The sequence below is a fragment of the Lithobates pipiens genome, unplaced genomic scaffold (assembly GCF_037356315.1).
Source record: "Lithobates pipiens isolate NorthernLeopardFrog02 unplaced genomic scaffold, aLitPip1_a1.2 Scaffold_19, whole genome shotgun sequence".
Classification (NCBI taxonomy): Eukaryota; Metazoa; Chordata; class Amphibia; order Anura; family Ranidae; genus Lithobates; species Lithobates pipiens.
In genome coordinates this window covers 72,156,030-72,177,372 of record NW_027507764.1, presented here as the reverse complement: position 1 = coordinate 72,177,372, position 21,343 = coordinate 72,156,030, and the positions used below count along the sequence as shown (strand labels likewise).

The 21,343-nt window shown below is 45.1% G+C and overlaps 1 long non-coding RNA gene across 1 annotated transcript in view; it reads left to right on the top strand.

Moving 5' to 3' along the window:
• The first annotated feature begins 231 nt into the window (after window positions 1-231).
• Window positions 232-21,343, top strand: part of LOC143998206 (uncharacterized) — an 85,119-nt gene continuing 64,007 nt past the window's right edge. Inside the window, exon 1 of the long non-coding RNA XR_013277781.1 lies at window positions 232-330. This is a non-coding gene — a long non-coding RNA (uncharacterized LOC143998206). The remainder of the gene's footprint in view (window positions 331-21,343) is intronic.

The following is a 21,343-nucleotide window of genomic DNA, read 5'->3' as shown; positions in this document are numbered from 1 at the left end:
AACCACACACACTATACATGGCCAATATGAAAGCAACTTACGTTTGACTCGAACATTGAGCTCATCCCTATATAACAATAAGGTAAAGCTCAATTAGATGGTTTGTGTAACAGGAGAGTTTGTAAGGGAATGAGTTAATAGTAAAGCAGGGAGGACAGGTAGTCTTACTGCTCTAATGATTATATTGAATCATTCAGCTGTTTATTTAGTTAATATGTTTTCCCAGACAGAAGGGCAATGGGGAATTCAGCAGAATGTACTGAAAAACAGACAATCACCAGGATTCATCAACCAGTGATCTTCCACTCTGCATGGGGACCAAGCGCAGTGGTATGTATGCCAATTACCTGCAGGCAGACATTATAAACTATAGGAGTTTAACCTTGCTTAACTAAAAACTAAATAAAACAAAAAAAATGAAAAAGTAAAACATTTAAAGTTATTAAAGTTGGACTCCAGGCAAACAAATATTTTCTAATCCTGTCTGCGTAAAGGATAACTTTACTTTTCAGAGCATGTTACATGTTGACAGCAGGTGGGAGTTTCTTCTCCCCACACTCGCTGCCACATTTTTAAACTAGCACCGCCATGGGGGGCTCCACCCAGACGGCCATGTGCCATTCATTCACAGTGATCTGTGGATGAGAGAACTACAAGTACCATCATGCATTGCAGCGGACAACTTGTAGTTCTCAATGGACTGCAAGGGTGCAGATGAGCGCTCTCGTAGTTCATTCACAAGCCCTGCAGCTTGTAAACAGTCAACACATATCAGAGGTACGGGCATAAAAGCTGCAGGGCTTAGCTGCAGGATCCTGATTTTGTACTCTTAATCCACTAATCACGGGTGCAATGCTTTGTAAGATTCCGAGAGAAAAAATAATAGTTTTCTGCAAAAATATGTGGATTTATTATTTTTTCCAAAAGGTGAACTTAGCCTTTAACCACTATAATACAGGGCACTTTCACCCCCTTCCTTCCCAGCCCAATTTTCAGCTTTCATCGCTCTAGCGCTTTCAGTGACAATTGCGCGGTCATGCTACACTGTACCCAAATGAAATTGTTATCATTTTGTTCGCACAAATAGAGCTTTATTTTGGTGTTATTTATTCACGACTCCGTTTTTTTTTTTTTGCGATATAAGCGCAAAAAAAGCGGAAATTTGGAAAAAAAACAATATTTTCTTTTTTCTATTTGAAAAGAAATCCAATAAAATCAATTTTTGTCATAAATTTAAGCCAAAATGTATTCTGCTACATGTTTTTGGTAAAAAAAATTCCGTTAAGTGTATAATAATTGGTTTGTGTGATCACGGACATATGTACGCAAATGATCATGTACATATGTGTGCAGGTGATCACGTACATATGTGTGCAGATAATCATTGGGACATGTGATTTTAGTGGGACATATGTGGGGGACATGTTTTTATTATTAGAGACATGTGTTTTTATTATTTGGGGACATGTATGTTTTGGGGACATGTGTGTTTTGGGGACATATGTGGGGACTGTGTTTGTACTGTGTGGTGTGTTGTGTGTTGACATTAGACTGATGATCAGTGAGTAAAAAGCTGTAAAAAGCAGCTCATACTCACTGATCATCAGCCGGCTGCAGCGTTCTGCTCTCCTCTCCTCAGCGATGACTTCCGTGTGAGGAGAGGAGAGCCGATTGCCTAGCAACCGGCTGTTTGTTTACATCACATGATGGCCGTGATTGGACACGGCCGTCATGTGATCAGGAAGGCCAATCACAGAGCCCTCCTGCCGATCTGAGATGTGCCGTGTCCGGGTGACACGAGCACATCGGGATCGCGCCGCTGCACGGGCACGCGCGCGCGCGCGATCCCGCTACTTATGAAGGACGTTCCTGAACGTCCTATCAGGAGTAGACGGCTCCCACCCGGCCGTATATATGCATTGGCCGGGTGGGAAGTGGTTAAAGAGCGTGTTACCCCAAAATGTCATATTTCTAACATATACATGCTGTACCATGTACTTGTGTTAAAAAAAAAAAAGTATCCTGTTCTCTTTGTATTTCTTACTTTCTGTGAAATACCTGGTAATCCTGCCAGTCCCCCCGTTTTCCTATTTCAGACTGACCATGCTAGGCATATAAGCACATCCATTCCAGTGCATTTCTGGCTGCACTGAGAGAACATCCTGCCTGTCCTCCAATGATCAAACTTTTGCTGACACACCCCTCTCATGCAGTCATTCACTGGGAAGATCAATGTACTGCTGTTCAACCCCCCCCCCCCCCCCACCCCCACATACACACACACCTCTTTAAGCCACTTATGCAGCTTAGAACAGAGATTATGTGATCACTTATAACAGAAGAAAAGAAGATATTTATAATATACAGAGATATACATAAATGTATAAAATGTATATACACTTCAACAGTTGTTATCTATGACCTTTTTTTAAACCCAAATTGAATGTATAGTATTCAGTAGTCGCACCATTGAGAGTCCCGGACTTAACACCCCTCAATTTCTATCTGTGGAGAACACTAATGCCCCGTACACGCTGTCGGATTTTCAGATGGAAAATGTTCAATGGGAGCTTTTTGTTGGAAATTCCTCCCATGTGTAGGCTCCATCAGACATTTTCCATCGGAATTTCTGTTGCACAAATTTGAGATCTGGTTCTCAAATTTTCCGACAACAAAATCCGTTGTCGGAAATTCCGATCGCGTGTACACAATTCCGACGCACTAAGTTACACGCATGCTCGGAATCAAGCAGAAGAGCAGCACTGGCTATTGAACTTCATTTTTCTCGGCTCATCGTACGCATTGTAGGTCACCGCGTTCTTGACGTTCGCAATTTCCAACCAACTTTGTGTGACTGTGTGTATGCAAGACAAGTTTGAGCCAACATCCGTCAGAAAAAATCCCATGGATTTTGTTGTCGGAATGTCTGATCAATGTCCAATCGTGTTTACGGGGCATTACAGTTACCCTACCCTGATGTTTATATAAATCTAGTAATAACATTTTTATGCATAGATTTTTCACGTTGAAGTGAGTGTACATTTTTCTGTATATATACTGTATATGTTTGCCTTTTATTTCTATTTTGAACTGAATACATTTCTTTACAAGGTTCACATATACTTGAATGCAGAAATCCCCCAAAATTCTAAACAAAAAAACTGTTCATTATACTTATGACTTTATGGGGTCAGTTTGTGGCCAATGGAGTAGAAAATGCTCCAGTGTCAGTGGGAATAACAATAACCAGATTCAGTGGTAAGTGGCAAAATGCCCCAGAGTTGGTGGTCAGTGAGAGTAAATAGTTAGCAAGTGGCTATAGACACTGAAGGAAGGAATAAAGCCCCAAGTGTTGGTATCAGTAGAAGGAATGGTGCCTTATAGTTGGTATCAGTGGGAAGAACAGTGTCCCATCCTTGGTATCAGTGGGAAGAATGATGTCCCATCCTTGGTATCAGTGGGGGGAATAGTGTCCCATCCTTGGTATCAGTGGGAGAATAGTGTCCCGTCCTTGGTATCAGTGGTAAGAATAGTGTCCCATCCTTGGTATCAGTGGTAAGAATAGTGTCCCATCCTTGGTATCAGTGGGAAGAATAGTGTCCCATCCTTGGTATCAGTGGGAAGAATAGTGTCCCATCCTTGGTATCAGTGGGAAGAATAGTGTCCCGTCCTTGGTATCAGTGGGAAGAATAGTGTCCCGTCCTTGGTATCAGTGGGAAGAATAGTGTCCCATCCTTGGTATCAGTGGGAAGAATAGTGTCCCGTCCTTGGTATCAGTGGGAAGAATAGTGTCCTGTCCTCGGTATCAGTGGGAAGAATAGTGTCCCGTCCTTGGTATCAGTGGGAAGAATAGTGTCCCATCCTTGGTATCAGTGGGAAGAATAGTGTCCCGTCCTTGGTATCAGTGGGAAGAATAGTGTCCCATCCTTGGTATCTGTGGGAGGACTTGTGTTCTATCATTTGTGTCTGAGGAAATAATAGCTTCCCATCAATGGTGTCAATGGGAGGAATTGAACCCCATCATGGATTTCTGTGGGAGAATGTATGCCCCCAATCCCAGTTGATGCCTTCTGAAGGGAAATGCGTCAGCCAGGAACTATTGGTGTGACGTTAAGGTGCATGGATTGTACTGCAGGCGGCCGGGCTGACACAACATTATTTGCTTATACATAAGCAGTACTCTAATGCCCCGTACACACGATCGGACTATCCGGCGGACGATCAGACTATCCTTTCTGAACGAGCGGACTTGCCCACACACGAACGGAAAACACGCCGGACTTTTGGCGGAGGTCCGCCGGACTTTCCAAATGCACCCAGTGCATGCAGGCACACTGGGCAGGCCGCAGATCGCGGCGATATGCCGCGAGTGTCGGCTCCCGTGCGCATGCGCGGGAGTGACGTCATCGCGGCTCCGGCGAATCACAGCGCCAGAGCCGCGAGACCCGGAAGTCGCTCCGGAATACATGGCATTTGCGAAGAGGAAGACGGAGGACTGCTTCGGGGGGGCTTCGTTCTCAGGTAAGTTATTCATAATGAGCTAGTATGCTATGCATACTAGCTCATTATGCCTTTGCCTTACAGGGTGCATTTTTTATTAAATTTTTTTTTTTTTGCCTTTACTTCCTCTTTAATTCATAATGTTTGTTTAGAATTTTCATATTGTACACTTCTGTCATGTATTATGTATCAATAAACTTTTGTACTATTTTACACAATTGTTCATATGTTTGAATTTACCTTCATTGTATTGTACCGAAATGGTCCATTTGCCCCCTAGCTTCCTTGGTGAGACCTGGCTGGGGACCAGGCTCCCAAACCCCTTATTTCCTAGAATTCTGTATGATGGTACAACCCTTGATCTTACTCATTTATTAATTTTGATTGTAGAGGCTATCTATACATTTTACATTGTACACTTGATTGTATGTTTATAGAGCCAAGCGGTACTCATGTCCCAGTTAACCATATACCCGAATATTGGATTTATCACGGTTTATTTTTGAATACTCAGCTATGTCATACAGCAGTGGTCTTCAACCTGGTCCTCAGGCCAGGTTTGTAACATAACTGAAATACATCACAGGTGATATCATTTTCTGCTCAGTGATTGCAGTATTCTAGTCTGCATCTCCCCAAGGTAAAACATAAAACCTGGCCTGTTAGTGGGCCCTGAGGACAGGGTTGATGATGACTGTCATACAGTATATGTTTTGGTACACGATCGAAGACAGCACACTGTTTACTCTACAATATGCTCTATCATTGTTGTCAGTGAGTGTCTGAGTACTGAGCACTGAGTGTCATTTCTGCCTGCTGCTTTGTTACTCTGCTATCAGCATGAATCAATCTTGACTATTTTTCCTGACACCAAGTGAACAATGGTGAAAGGGGAGGGGCCTCCGGCAGATTGACAGCGCCAGCTCTGCCCCTGTGTGCAGTCTGAAGGAGGGTGTGTCCCTTCCCTCCAATCAGCTCTTAGCCCTTGTACACACGGTCGGACATTCCAACAACAAAATCCGATGGATTTTTCCCGACGGATTTTGTCTGAAACTGGTGTTGCATACACACGGTCAGACAAAGTTGTCGGAAAATCCGATCGTTCGGAACGTGATGGCGTTTGTACGTTACGACGGGACTACGTTTAGGCTAATAGCCAATAGCTTTGGTCTCGTAATTTGATCTGAGCATGCGTGCCACTTTGTCCGATCGGAATGCTCTACAAATGATTGAAAAAGTCCTATCGGATCATGTTGTCGGACAAGTTTATATCCAGCTCTCAAACTTTGTTGGTCGTACATTCTGACGGAAAAAGTCAGATGGAGCCCACACACGGTCAGATTATCCAACAACACGGTCCGATCGGACATTTTCCGTCGGAATATCCGACCGGGTGTACAAGGGCTTAGAGCTCTCCTCATTAAAGTGGTGTGCCCATTTAAAAAAAAAAATAAAATAAAAGTCAGCAGCTACAAATACTGCAGCTGCTGACTTTTAATAATTGGACACTTACCTGTCCCAGGGTCCAGCAATGCGGGGGATCAAAGCCCCGCTCATCTCCCCCTCTGTTCGGTGGCGCCGGCATTGAGACTGTGGGCTCCCGGCTGTGGCTTCACAGCCAGGCACCCACTGCGCATGCACGAGCGACGCCGCGCGTCGTGAGTGGACACTCAATCACCTGGGACCTGTCATGTGTCCCAGATGATTGACAGGAGGCAGGGGGCAGAGCTGAGGCCTTCCTGCGCCAAGGGAAAGTGATGTCACCAGCCCAGGCACTGAAGGAGGCAGACTACGAGGGACCCCCTAGCAACAGCCATTTAGAGGTGAGTTTAAACGTTTTTTTTATTTTGTTTAGGAATATTAATGATTTTTTTTTTGGGGGGGGGGGGGGGGGGTGACTCCACTTTAAGCTTCAGCTCTCTGAACCTTTTTTTTTCTGAATTATCAACAAGCTTATAAATTCTGCACTTTAAAGCAGAGTTCCACCCTGAAATTTTTTTTCAGAATCGGACTCCTCTAAACCTAAAAAAAAACATTTGGAGGAATTTTTTTAAAAAAACTTACCAGAATTGCACTACTATGTAGTCCTCCTCATTTGCCACTTTCTGGGCTGCGGAGCTCCTCGTCACTTCCTCCCTCAACTGTGTACAGTACAGGAGTCTGTGTGCAGTACTGTGACAAAAGGGGAAGGTCCCATAACAACAGGGAGGGACCTTCCTCCCTCACCTCCCGTTGTTATAGCAACTTTAGAAACAATCGGCGCTACAGCAGGTGAATCACGCATGCGTGAGATCCAGCATGCACCTCTCCAAAACGAATCCAGGAAGAGATCTCGCTTAGGCTTCACATGCCCAAAAATCATGATGGCAACAGCCACAAACGGAGGCAGAAAATAAGTAAGAAATGTATATTTTTGCAAAATCGATCATGATCATTGTATAATCGTTTTTGCATTTCATTTGTAATAATGCTAGGATCAATTTAAAAAAAATAAATACATTTCGCCGGAACTCCGCTTTAATCACTTCAGCCCCGGAGCATTTGGCTGGCCAAAGACCAGAGCACTTTTTGGGATTTGGCACTGCGTCACTTTAACTGACAAAAAATTGATGTCCTTTTTTTCCCACAAATACAACTTTCTTTTGGTGGTATTTGATCACCTCTGCGGCTTTTATTTTTAGCGCTATAGACAAAAAAAATCGTCAGTTTTGAAAAAAACTCACTATTTTTTACTTTTTGCTATAATAAATAGCCTGCAAAAAAATATTTAAAAAAACATTTTTTCCTCAGTTTAGGCCCTAAAAAAAATCACAATAAGCATTTATTGATTGGTTTGCGCAAAAGTTATAGTGTCTACAAAATAGGGGATAGTTTTATGGCAGTTTTTTTTTTTTTTACTAGTAATGGCGGCAATCAGCGGTTTTTATCATGACTGCAACAGTATGGCGGACACATCGGACACTTTTGCCGCTATATTGGGACCATTCACATTTATACAGCGATCAGTGTGATTAAAAACGCACTGATTACTGTGTAAATGTGACTGGCAGTGAAGGGGTTAACCAGGAGGGGGCGCTGCAGGGGTTAAGTGTGTCCTAGGGAGTGATTCTAACTGTGAAGGGGAGGGGCTGTGTGTGACGCAACACTGATCACCGCTTCCGATTACAGGGAGCTGTGATCGGTGTCACTAGGCAGAACAGGGAAATGCTTGTTTACATTAGCATTTCCCCGTTCTTCCTCTCCGTGAGACGACCGCGGGTATCCCCACGGACATCGAGTCCGCGGGAGCCATTGTCGGACTCACAGAGCTTGCAGCGGGCACGCGCACACACCTGCTATCCAAGCCTTATGAGATCACGTACATAAATGTGATTTCGCGCAGCGGAGCCAACATGCCGCAGTAAAACTGCGGCGGCTGGTCTGCAAGCGGTTAAACAGATGTAGAGAAGAGCAGATTGCAGATAATTAGGTACAACTTATGTAGGAGGCTTTGTATCATCTCTGTGTATCGGTCAATTCACTTCACTGGGTATATATAAGGGTTAACAACCAATTTTGTTTTTTAGAGACTTGTAGGGTCACTTTAAAAGGGCATTTTATTTAAAACAAACTTGAATTCCCCATTAATGAACAACTGCAGAAACTCAAGTTCAGCAAAATCTACCGCTGAAAGCACGTTTGGGTATTCTTGACATGAGGAACAATAGTATTTTTTACAGATTTGCTTTTGGTCAAAGACAATGTCACCGTGCCAACATTTTGAATTTTGTTTCTTTTTTCGGAACCTCTGTGTATTTTTCTTTACGACTTCAATTTATTTTCAGAAACTGAAATGGTAAAACTGCTCGGCTTCTCCTTCAGACTTTCTCCAGGAGACCCTATTAAATCAAAGTAAATTGCACCAAGTAGCTTAAACTGGTCCCTGTCTGTCCTAATTTTATTGATTTATCCAGCCGCAGCTTTGTGTAATAGTTGTTGTATTGAACTATTACGGAGTAATCTGATAAAAAAAATGCACTTGTCACATCCAACTTTATTGGTGTGTTCCTACGCAATATGTGCTTTTATAGTGAAACGCAGAAGGAGCCGTGCCATCTATTACTGCAATCTGATGTCTATGTATTATATATCAAAACAAACTTGTGTTCTGCAGATTCCTTCACAATGGGTGATTCCGAAATGAAATCACAGGGCACATAGTAATGGATACAATCCACTCCTGTCTGTCTTGTTCATCTTTTGTTAATGTCAGGAGAGCCGGCTGCGGATCTCGGTGGGAAGCTGGTCTTTGAGTCTTCATGGAGAACAGTAAAACATAAGCGTCTTCCCTGAGAATGTATTACAAGCTCTGATGCCTCCGAACGATATTACATCACAAAAGAACCTTACTGTGCTTGTTTGTAGCAAAAATAAAGCACAGGTAATAGTGTTCCTCATACACAGTATTGGATAAGGAACTTGACCATCACTGAATTTTAAGCAGTGGCCAAAAGGTACACTTACTATCTGATAGGGCCCCTATTTGTAGGTGGGGCGCAGGGGCAACAATACACACAGTCCAAGTGAGATCAAAGAACATGTATGGAAATAATGCAAAGACAGTTCACAATAAACCCAGAAGAAAGATAACCTAACTGGGAATATTCACAGGTCCAGCAGTGTGTAAAGAGCAGGGGCAGGGTGTGACCTGGCCGTCTCCTGCCCAGATATCCAGAGACGTTGTGATCCCTGCGCTTTCCCTCCTCGTCAGGGACCTTTCCCTGCCACTAGTTCTGTCCCTACCAGGCGTAGCACCTGTCCCTACTCTACCGACTCACAAAATGCGGGCTAAGCCTGGGAGCCAGGGCCTTAAAAATGCTCTGCCTGACCCAAGATGGCTGCTGGAGTCATATGTCATAGCTGGTTTTACATGGGACGACCACATCCAATGGGATCGCTTCCCCATTGACCCAGGAAACCATAGAGGATCCATGTTCTTCTTGACTTCCACTCCAACTGCAGTGCTGCTGTGGAAGAGAGCCACCTGCAGTGGAGAAAGTAGACTGCTCCGGCCTACATGCTTTTTATAAGTGATTTAAACACTTGCTGACCAGCTTATGCACATTTACGGTGGCAGGCTGGCTCCTTCCCGCAAATCGCCATATGGGTACGTCGGCTCCTTCAAGACTCATAGCCGATGCGCGTGGCCGGCAGCTGCGATGTCTGCCAGCTACCCACGAACTTAGCCACGCGAGCCAGAATGGGGATCTGTGTATGTAAACACACAAATCCCCCTTCTGACAGGAGAGGAGAGACAGATTCCTAGTAATTAGGAACAGCGATATGTCTCCTCCTTCAGTCAGTCCCATCCCCCCCCCCCCCACAGTTAGAAACACACATTTAACTCTTGATCATCCCCTAGTGTTAACCCCTTCCCTGCAAGGGACATTTATACAGTAATCAGTGACTATTTTTAGCTCTGATCACTGTATAATGGTCCCAAAAAAAGTCAAAAGTCAAAAGTGTCTGATCTGTCCACCGCAATGTCGCAGTCCCGCTAAAACTTGCTGATCGCCGCCTTTACTAGTAAAAAAAAAATTATTAAAATGCCATACATCTATCCCCTATTTTTTAGACCATATAACTTTTGTGCAAACCAATCTATATACGCTTATTGTGTTTTTTTTAATCAAAAATATGTAGAAGAATACATATTGGCTTAAACTGAGGGAGAAATTTGTTGTTTTTTGGGGGAGATTTAATATAGCAAAAAGTAAAAAATATAGTTTTTTTTTCAAAATTGTTGGTCTTTTTTTCATTATAGCGCAAAAAATAAATACTGCAGAGATCAAATACCACCAAAAGAAAGCTCTATTTGTGGGGACAAAAGGGCGTAAATTTTATTTGGGCACAGCATCGCAAGACCATGCAATTGTCAGTTAAAACGTTGCAGTGCCGTATGGAAAAAAAATGGTCTGGTCATTAAGGGGGGAATCTTCCTGGGGATTAAAGGGGTTAATGTGCTTAAAGTAGAAAAAAAAAAGGTGTTTTCCTTAGGGAAAATTATAGCTTGACAGGGTGACCAGAGGAACACAGGCGCAGAGATCCAGATTAGAGACTGCCACCACCATCTGCACTTACAGCCTCTTACCAGATGTAGTTGAACACCCCACTACAGAGGCATAAGCAATCCTCAGGCAACTCCAAAGACAGTCCCCTTCTTCTGATATCCCGTCATGGGCGAATCCCTTGAAATTGTAATATTCACGCCAAAGATGACTGTCCCAGAAGCACATCAAGGTCCGTATCAAGGGTGGGGCTCCATCCTGGAACCAGGTCTCTGTGCATGACAGACTGGGGAGCAGAAACTTCTCTGTGAGACATACACTGCGGACCTTGATGTGCTTGTATGACAGTCATCTCTGGCATGAATATTAGGATTTGGATGGATATGCCCATGGCGGGATATTGGGAAGGAGACTGTCTTTGAAGCTGCCTGAGGATTGCTTATGTGTATGTTTGATCCTCTGTAGTGGGGTGGCCAACTACATCTGGTAAAAGGCTGCCTGTGTGTGCAGATGGTGGTGGTAGCGATCTCTAACTGGATCTTTGCTCCTGTGTTCCTCTGTTCCTCTCACCCTGTCAAGCTACAATTTTCCCTAAGGAAAGGGGACTTTTTTGTGCACTTTAAATCACTTATGAAAAGTGCTGCTTTTTTCATCTTTTATTGTTTTTATTTGTGACCAGCAAATGTGCTAGCAGCTTTTCATTATTATACGAGTCAGCCTGCGTGCAGATATTTTCGTATTTTATTTCTACATGCTTTTTAGCCTGAAATCTTCATAGCACAGAATCAACAGATTTTATTGATTTCATACCAATTGTTAGCATCATTTTCTGAACTTGGCTAATGGGAATAACCAGTATTGTGTTCTGTTGCTCTAGCACAGCCATTCTCAACCAGGGTTCCTCCAGGGTTCCTTGAGCTGTGGCTGGTTTACCTCCTATTTGCTGGTGCCTACATAGTTCTGAGCCAATGCCACTTGGAGGAGCCAGTGGTATGACACCAGTGATCTTTATAGCTTTCTGTAAGGGGGCCATTCTTGCCACCACTGTAAAAAAGGACATTCTTCTGACTGACCACCAAAGTAAGAGGCATTGTTCCCACTGACACCCAATGAATGGGTTTTATCAGGGGTTCCCCAAGCCCTGAAAATTATTTTAAGAGTTCCCCTGGGGTAAAATGGTTATGCTGCGTACACACGATCAAACAATCCGGTGGAAAAGTCCGGCAAACTCAAGTCCGCCAAACAATCCCCCCCGTGTGTAGCCTCCGGCATACTTTTTTGACCCGACAGTACGGCGGACTTAGAATTTCGGTTTTTCCAAAATTCTGTCCGTCGGACTCGCATTTCGGCGGACAATCCGGCCGTGTGTATGCCAGTCCGCCGCACTTTAGAAATGAGCGGACTTTTCACGCCCGGAGAAAAGTCCGCTCATTTCGAGCGGGTCTCCAGGTAGGCGGGGCCCGCGAAGGAGACGTCGCTGGCCCCGCCGCCTGGTATGGACTTAAAGGGGAACCCCAACGCCGGAAAAAAATCGGGGTGGGGGTCCCCCTAAGTCCACAACAGACCCTTGTCCGAGCACGCTACCCGGCCGGCCAGGAAAGGGGGGGCGAGCGAGCGCCCCCCTCCTGAGCCGTACCAGGCCGCGTGCCCTCAACATGGGGGGTGCCTTGGGGAAGGGGGGCCCCGCGGCCCCTCCACCCCAAAGCACCTTGTCCCCATGTTGATGAGGACAAGGGCCTCTTCCCGACAACCCTGGCCGTTGGTTGTTGGGGTCTGCGGGCGAGGGGCTTATCGGAATCCGGGAGCCCCCTTTAATAAGGGGCCCCCGGATACCGGCCCCCCACCCTATGTGAATGAGTGTGGGGTACAATGTACCCCTACCCATTCACCTGTAAAATAAAAATAAAAGGACAAAAAAAAACACAACACAAAAGATAAAATAATTTATTGCACAGCTCCGGGGGTCTTCCGTCTTCGGGGGTCTTCTTGCCGGACTCCTCCGCTATCTTCTTGTAGCTCTTTTGCTAGCGGAGGAGTCCGGCTTTCTTCCTCGCCGCCGGCCTCTTCTTCCAACTTCGGGGGTCTTGTCCCCCTCTTCGGTTCTTCTGCCGGGCCACCGCGCCTTCTTATAGCTCTTTTACAGGCGGTGGCCCGGTCTTCTGTCGCCGCCGCCGCCGCCGCCGCCGCCTTCCGTTCTTCTTCTTCTTCTTCTTCTCCTGGAGATGTTGACTCGACGCTCTCTCCGGCCACAATGCCAGGGACGCGCTGCGCGGCCACTTATATAGGGACAAGGGGCGGTGTCACATGGCTTTATGTCACATGGGTTGGTCACATGGGTTGATGTCACATGGGGACTGTGACATTGTAAGGGGGCGGGGTCACCATGTGACACCAACCCATGTGACATAAAGCCATGTGACACCGCCCCTTGTCCCTATATAAGTGGCTGCGCAGCGCGTCCCTGGCATTGTGGCCGGAGAGAGCGTCGAGTCAACATCTCCAGGAGAAGAAGGAGAAGAAGAAGAACGGAAGGCGGCGGCGGCGGCAGCGACAGAAGACCGGGCCACCGCCTGTAAAAGAGCTATAAGAAGGTGCGGTGGCCCGGCAGAAGAACCGAAGAGGGGGACAAGACCCCCGAAGTCGGGAGAAGAGGCCGGCGGCGAGGAAGAAAGCCGGACTCCTCCGCTAGCAAAAGAGTTACAAGAAGATAGCGGAGGAGTCCGGCGAGAAGACCCCCGAAGACGGAAGACCCCCGGAGCTGTGCAATAAATTATTTTATCTTGTGTGTTGTGTTTTTTTTTGTACTTTTATTTTACAGGTGAATGGGTAGGGGTACATCGTACCCCATACTCATTCACATAGGGTGGGGGGCCGGTATCCGGGGGCCCCCTTATTAAAGGGGGCTCCCGGATTCCGATAAGCCCCTTGCCCGCAGACCCCGACAACCAACGGCCAGGGTTGTCGGGAAGAGGCCCTTGTCCTCATCAACATGGGGACAAGGTGCTTTGGGGTGGAGGGGCCGCGGGGCCCCCCTTCCCCAAGGCACCCCCCCATGTTGAGGGCATGCAGCCTGGTACGGCTCAGGAGGGGGGGGCGCTCGCTCGCCCCCCCTTTCCTGGCCAGCCGGGTAGCGTGCTCGGACAAGGGTCTGTTGTGGACTTTGGGGGACCCCCACGCCAATTTTTTTTCGGCGTTGGGGTTCCCCTTTAAGTCCATACCAGGCGGCGGGGCCAGCAACGTCTCCTTTGCGGGCCCCGCCTACCTGGAGACGCGCTCGAAATGACCGGACTTTCCTCCGCGTGTGTGGGCGAGTCCGTTCATTTCGAAAGTACGGCGGAGTTAGTACGGCGGACTTAGTACGCCGTATTAGTCCGCTGAAAAAGTGCCGTGTGTGGGCAAGTAGCCCGTTCGGAAATTTCGACAGACAGTCTGGCGGACGTCCACCAGACTAAGTACGTCGGACAGACGGCTACGTGTGTACGCGGCTTTAGGAAAGGCTGTTGCAGCCTGTTCATTTGTTCAGCGATGTCTTCCTTCACACTACTGTAGAGCTATGGAGTGATCAGTCTATCCATTCTCATCCAACTTTCACTCTTAGACCAGAAGTACCCTGGATGTGTCTTGTTTTTACTCCATCATTCAAAAACTTTACAGACTATTGTGTGTTTAAATCCTCTAACAATTATTCCACACTCAAAGTTGCTTACATCTTGCTCATTCCACATTCTAATTTCAGGTTAAACAACAGCTGCTGACTTTTAAAATAGTGACACTTACCTGTCCAGCGCGCCCGCGATGTCGGCACCCGAAGCCGATCTCTAGATCGACACTCGAGTGCTGCTGCCGCCATCTTGGGTATGGGAATCAGGAAATGGAGCCTTTCGGCTTCATTTCCCGGTTCCCTACTGCGCATGCGCGAGCCGCGCTGCGCAATGAGGACGGTCCCCGCTGCCTCTGGGATCTGTGTGTTTCCCAGCAGGCAGCGGGGCACTTGCGGAAGGGGGCGGGCACTTGCGGAAAGGGGCGTAATGTACGCCCCTTTCCGCAGAGAGCTAGCCCGGAAGTGGGTGCAGTTACCTGGATTATCCAGGTAACTGCACCCCCCTCCCCCCTGAAAGGTGCCAATTGTGGCGCCGGAGGGGGGGAGGAATCCGATGAGCGGAAGGTCCATTTTAGGGTGGACCTTCGCTTTAAGCAATGAGCAATTTCTGCCTCTCAGATAAGTTCCCACTGACACCATTAATCCTTTTAGTTATCTGTGAGGCCGCGTACACACGCGGGGACTGTTCGCCCAACTTTGTCCGCTGAACAGTGTTTCGGCGGACAGTCCGCGCGTGTGTGGGCTTTCAGCGGAAACAGTCCACTGAACAAGGTTTTTCGGAAATTCCGAAAAACTGTCCGCTGAAACTTTGTTTGAGCGGACAGTCCGCACGTGTGTAGGCTTGTTCGTCAAACTAAGTTCCGTGCATGCTCAGAAAGAATTTACAGGGCGGAAGCGCTCGGTCTTGTAAAACTAGTGTTCGCATTGAAGCTAGCATATTTGTCATGCTGCTAATTTTGTGTTTTTTTAATATAGCCCGTTCTTTTCTTCTTCGTAATGCAAGAAAAGTGAAGTAGCATTGCTGCTTATATTCACACAGAGTTATACTACATGTTTTTATTCATCCTCATCCTATGATTAATCTTCCAATTATAGAAAAAATATATTCCAAATTAAAAAACAAAACATAAAAAAACCCTCCAAAAAAAAAAAAAAAAAAAAAAGACAAAAAAAATTATATATATATATATATATATATATATATATATATATATATATATATATATATATATGTGTGTGTGTGTGTCTATCTTAAAAAAATATATATATATATAAAATAAAATAAAAATTTATATATATATTTTTATTTCTGAAAAAAAAAATATAGAATTTATCTATTACTATATATTTTTGGAACTACTATTGTCATATATATATATTTTTTTTTTTTGTGGGGGGTTTGAAACAAGATGGACTTGCATTTTTTTTTGGGCCAAGCAGGACTATGCAAGTAGAGATAGATAGATAGATAGATAGATAGATAGATAGATAGATAGATACCCAAACCAGCATTTTAGCTTACACATGATTGCATGTTCAAAATCAGCAGAGCTTCCCCTCATTTCAAATGTTGAGTAGACAAAGCAGTTTGGGACTTTAAATGAGGCACGGGTTAGCGCCTCCATCCCGGTATTTGGCACAATAAAGAGGGAAAAAGGTGGGACTTTAAATGAAGCGGCTGAAGTGTGAGGGTCAGAAAAAGGTAATTTAATTGAATTCATAATATATGATACAAAGTAAATTCATATATATACATACATACATACATGTGCCATAGTTGGGCACAAAATGTGTTATATGAAGACATCAAGGTGTATGTAGAGACACATAAAGTCAAAAAACATGTATAAACAATAAATAGTATGTAGGGCAACAGCATAGCCTAAAAATGCCTCAGGGCGACATATCCGGTACCTATGTTTGTAATCACATAATGTAAACATAAATGTACTGAATTAATATTAAAAGTAACGTCGGGACGTAGTAAATATCACTGTAGCATCAAATGTAGCTCTACGCATTTCGTGGATGTATTCTCCACTCATCAGGAGCAGATGCGACAGATACCTGTAAAATATATGGATATGGTAAACCACACTCTGTATAGAGGGGAATAGGTACAGTACATAGAGTGCTTTCAAAAGAGATTAACTAAGCATATCTACCATCCCCGGCAGCGAACACAGCAAACAGCAACTGGTCCATGGTGCGTCGGAGGCACACATTGCCCCCCCCGGGAGCTGAGGCGGCATATTTGGGCGATGGGTATAGTGAACAGGTGCCTGGGTATGAAGATGAGTTCCATGTGCTAACAGTGCTGGTATATGGATCATCAAATGAACGTATCTAAAACAAAGTATGTATATGAACGTAAGTGAGCATGTAAAAGAAATATAATAAACTAAAAAAGGATTGTGGATGTGTGGGGTGAAAAAATAAATCTACAAAAATTACATGATGATGAGAAATGGTGTATGGGAATGAGAGTGTGTGGAAATAAAATATAGGAAGAGTGTTGGAGCAATGCGAGTGAAAACTAGAGGATGAAGTATAGACATATATGTTGGTTGTGATGTGCCTGCAAAGGTATGAAAAAGATGAACAGTGTAGTAGGAGTGTGGGGTGTGAGATGAAGTGAGCCAAAGCAAAGGGAGAGCTAAGTGAGTGTAGTGAGAGGGTAAAAATATAAAACAAGTGAGTGTATGGGTGATAAAAATATGATAAAATATGAAGTGATATAACAAAGGAGGGCAAACAAAGGCATAAAAATAACAACCAAAGTGAATCCAGGACCAAATTGCACCTACCCGATAGCTGAAAGCCTAGCATCACCCAGTAAGAAATCAACTGGTGTGCAGGAACCATAGGAGGAGACCGGCTGTGTCAACAGCCATCCTCAACTGGGAAAGCCCAAATACAAGCCGCCAGCGCCACGTGTGTGAACTAAGGGGGGGGGGGAGGGGCGCCAACACTCGAGCAGGTGGAGCCGCCCAGCAATTGGCGCCAACCAAACACCCCCGTCAGGGTCACATAGGTGGTACCTGCGGCGTCAGCGCGATGACGCGAAAAAAAAAAAAAAAAAAAAAAAAAAAAAAAAAGAAACCCACGTGACGCGCATGGCGCGTAAACCGTGGCGCCGATGCACGGAGGGACAACCACCCGAACCCCCCGGACATAAAAATGAATGTACAGGGAGGAGGGGGAGGAGCCCACAATGTGCATCGCAGCTCCCATAGGTGAGGGAAAGGGGCCACCAACGCCACCAACGTTACCAGCAACCAAATGCAGATCACCACCAGAGACATAGACATGCATAATTTAAAAGACATGAGTATTCATGTATAACCATAGGAATTGTACCGGAGATGTCATATTAAATACTTAGTAGACTTGTTGTCAACATACACCAATAGGCCAAGTCCGTTCTTGGCTGTACCCGATGTGCATATCCCTGTAGGGCATATGGACATCTAAAGAATGACCCTAACACATGGATAGCAGGGGAGCACTACTAATCCAAATCCCCAGCCGCTCCCATCCCTGTAACAGTAGACAAAGCAGTTTGGGACTTTAAATGAGGCACGGGTTAGCGCCTCCATCCCGGTATTTGGCACAATAAAGAGGGAAAAAGGTGGGACTTTAAATGAAGCGGCTGAAGTGTGAGGGTCAGAAAAAGGTAATTTAATTGAATTCATAATATATGATACAAAGTAAATTCATATATATACATACATACATACATGTGCCATAGTTGGGCACAAAATGTGTTATATGAAGACATCAAGGTGTATGTAGAGACACATAAAGTCAAAAAACATGTATAAACAATAAATAGTATGTAGGGCAACAGCATAGCCTAAAAATGCCTCAGGGCGACATATCCGGTACCTATGTTTGTAATCACATAATGTAAACATAAATGTACTGAATTAATATTAAAAGTAACGTCGGGACGTAGTAAATATCACTGTAGCATCAAATGTAGCTCTACGCATTTCGTGGATGTATTCTCCACTCATCAGGAGCAGATGCGACAGATACCTGTAAAATATATGGATATGGTAAACCACACTCTGTATAGAGGGGAATAGGTACAGTACATAGAGTGCTTTCAAAAGAGATTAACTAAGCATATCTACCATCCCCGGCAGCGAACACAGCAAACAGCAACTGGTCCATGGTGCGTCGGAGGCACACATTGCCCCCCCCGGGAGCTGAGGCGGCATATTTGGGCGATGGGTATAGTGAACAGGTGCCTGGGTATGAAGATGAGTTCCATGTGCTAACAGTGCTGGTATATGGATCATCAAATGAACGTTTCTAAAACAAAGTATGTATATGAACGTAAGTGAGCATGTAAAAGACGCACCATGGACCAGTTGCTGTTTGCTGTGTTCGCTGCCGGGGATGGTAGATATGCTTAGTTAATCTCTTTTGAAAGCACTCTATGTACTGTACCTATTCCCCTCTATACAGAGTGTGGTTTACCATATCCATATATTTTACAGGTATCTGTCGCATCTGCTCCTGATGAGTGGAGAATACATCCACGAAATGCGTAGAGCTACATTTGATGCTACAGTGATATTTACTACGTCCCGACGTTACTTTTAATATTAATTCAGTACATTTATGTTTACATTATGTGATTACAAACATAGGTACCGGATATGTCGCCCTGAGGCATTTTTAGGCTATGCTGTTGCCCTACATACTATTTATTGTTTATACATGTTTTTTGACTTTATGTGTCTCTACATACACCTTGATGTCTTCATATAACACATTTTGTGCCCAACTATGGCACATGTATGTATGTATGTATATATATGAATTTACTTTGTATCATATATTATGAATTCAATTAAATTACCTTTTTCTGACCCTCACACTTCAGCCGCTTCATTTAAAGTCCCACCTTTTTCCCTCTTTATTGTGTCATTTCAAATGTTAAGCCTCAAATTTACAGCGACTGCACTTCCAAGTGCACTTGCAGTGCTTTAAAATTTGCACTTGAAGTTAGCATATTTATATTAACATGAACGTGTGTTTTGTAAATAACCCCCAGAGTCTTTTGACGTGTATCTGCCTACTCACAAATAAACTTTGTTTTTTAAGCCAAAATAAAAAAAAAAAAAAAAAAAAAAAAAACATACAATATTTTTTTGAAATAATAAATTTTTATTTTTCCTCAGAACAAAAATAAATCAAGAGGGAGGCAACACTGGAGACAATTTTGACGTTTGTGAAGCCTTTTGTCCCCCAGGCACACATCAAGTGAGTGGCCACCAAAATTCCAAACCTGTGTAGCATGTAAATAGGGAGCACAACCAGGTCCTAGAATCCCAAAGACCAGGAACAGCAGCAGATGAGATCTATGTCCCCAGACTGTGGTACTACAACAGCCTGCGTCTTCTTTCAGAGCAGACTGAAGCCAGGCAGTCACTTGCGACTCTTCCATCCAGCCTTCCCTCCACGCGTCGCTGGAGGCTGTGTCTCTGGTGGTGGACATGTGGTAGGAGGAGGAGGAGGAGGAGGAGGAGCAGTAGGGTCTGCGTTATAAAGCTTGGTGGTGGGTGTGAGCTCACCCTTCAGACCCCGTTGGATGGCATCAAAAAATATTGCTTCACACAAGTTTTGCTGTGGTTTGTCCATTTCAAGTAGCTTACTAGCCAGATAACTGGCATAGGCCTCCTCCGGATTGGGGGGTTTGGACAGAACTTGTGTGGCTTGGTGTATAAGCGCCAAGGACTCCTCCTCTATACGGGTCATCCTCCTGGGCCTTTTGCTGGCTAGGCGGAGGGGAGGGACCTGGCTTTCAGTCCGACTCCTGCTGGGCCCAGCTAGCTCTTGTGTGTGGCTGGTCCCGGCCTCCTCCTCCATACCACTGGTCCCGGCCTCCTCCTGGGTGAGCTCATCCTGTGTAAAAAACAAAGAAATCAATAAATAAAATATGTCTATATTTTGAAATCATCAATCACTAACAATTTTACAGTTCTCACTTGCAAATACATTTGTCTTGAAATACAAAAGGCTATCATTTTGACACCACCATTTTTCCATCAGTTCACCAAGATTTGAGCCACATTTGTGTAAACTGCTGTATCCTTCTATCTAATTTAATTTGTGATGAAATCCTAGATTTGGAAGCAATTCAAACATTGAACTTTACAGCATTAATATTTGAGCAATCCAAACTTTAGAAACGAAAATATACCTGGCTCCAGCTGGGTGCATCAACTTCGTCCAGCAAGGAAGGGTCTGGATCTTCCAGGGATGGCTCACCTGAGGCGGAGGGAAGGGTGGAGGGACGGGTAGACGGAAGAGTCGAAAGTGACTGCCTGGCTTCTGACGTGTCATCCAGAAAACGCAGCCTGTCATAATACCACAGCTTAGGTACATAGACCTGACCTGCTGCTGATCCTGATGTTTGGGACTCTAGGATCTTTCTGCGCTCCCGCCTATACACGCTACGCAGGTTCTTAATTTTGGCGTTCACAAAGTCAGTGTCTGCCTGGGGGAGTCGGGTTTTCACAAACGCCAAAACTGTCTCCAGTGTCTTCTTCCGGGCAGCACGGCTTGAATATTGGGGGTGTTTTGAATCCCAAAGACTACTGTGAGACTCAATTAAGTCCAGAAATGTTGAGAGGAAGGCCTCCTCCTTAAAGGGGTCTGGGGTATACCTTTGCATTTTCTGGACAAAAAAAAAAAGTCAGACCAAATGCACACTATATTGTGACAATGTAGGCGAGACACACACTACCACACACGCTACCCCCCCCACACACACTACCCCCCACCCCCCCCTATACACCCACCTCCACCCCCACACAAAACACCAATCCCACTCAACCACCAACCCACATAAAAATCAATTAAACATCAATAAGGCCGCGTACACACGGGCGGACTGTCCGCCCAACCTTGTCCGCTGAACAGTGTTTGGGCAGACAGTCCGCTCGTGTGTGGGCTTTCAGCGGACAGTTTCAGCGGACAGTTGGACGGACAAAGTCTTTCGGAAATTCCGAAAAACTGTCCGCTGAAACTGTGTTTGAGCGAACAGTCCGCCCGTGTGTGGGCCTGTCCGCTGTACTTTCGAAATGAGCGGACTGTTCCCGCTCGGAAAGTCCGCCCATTTCGAGCGCGTGTACAGGTAGGCGGGGCCCGCGAAGGAGACGTCGCGGGCTCTGCCGCC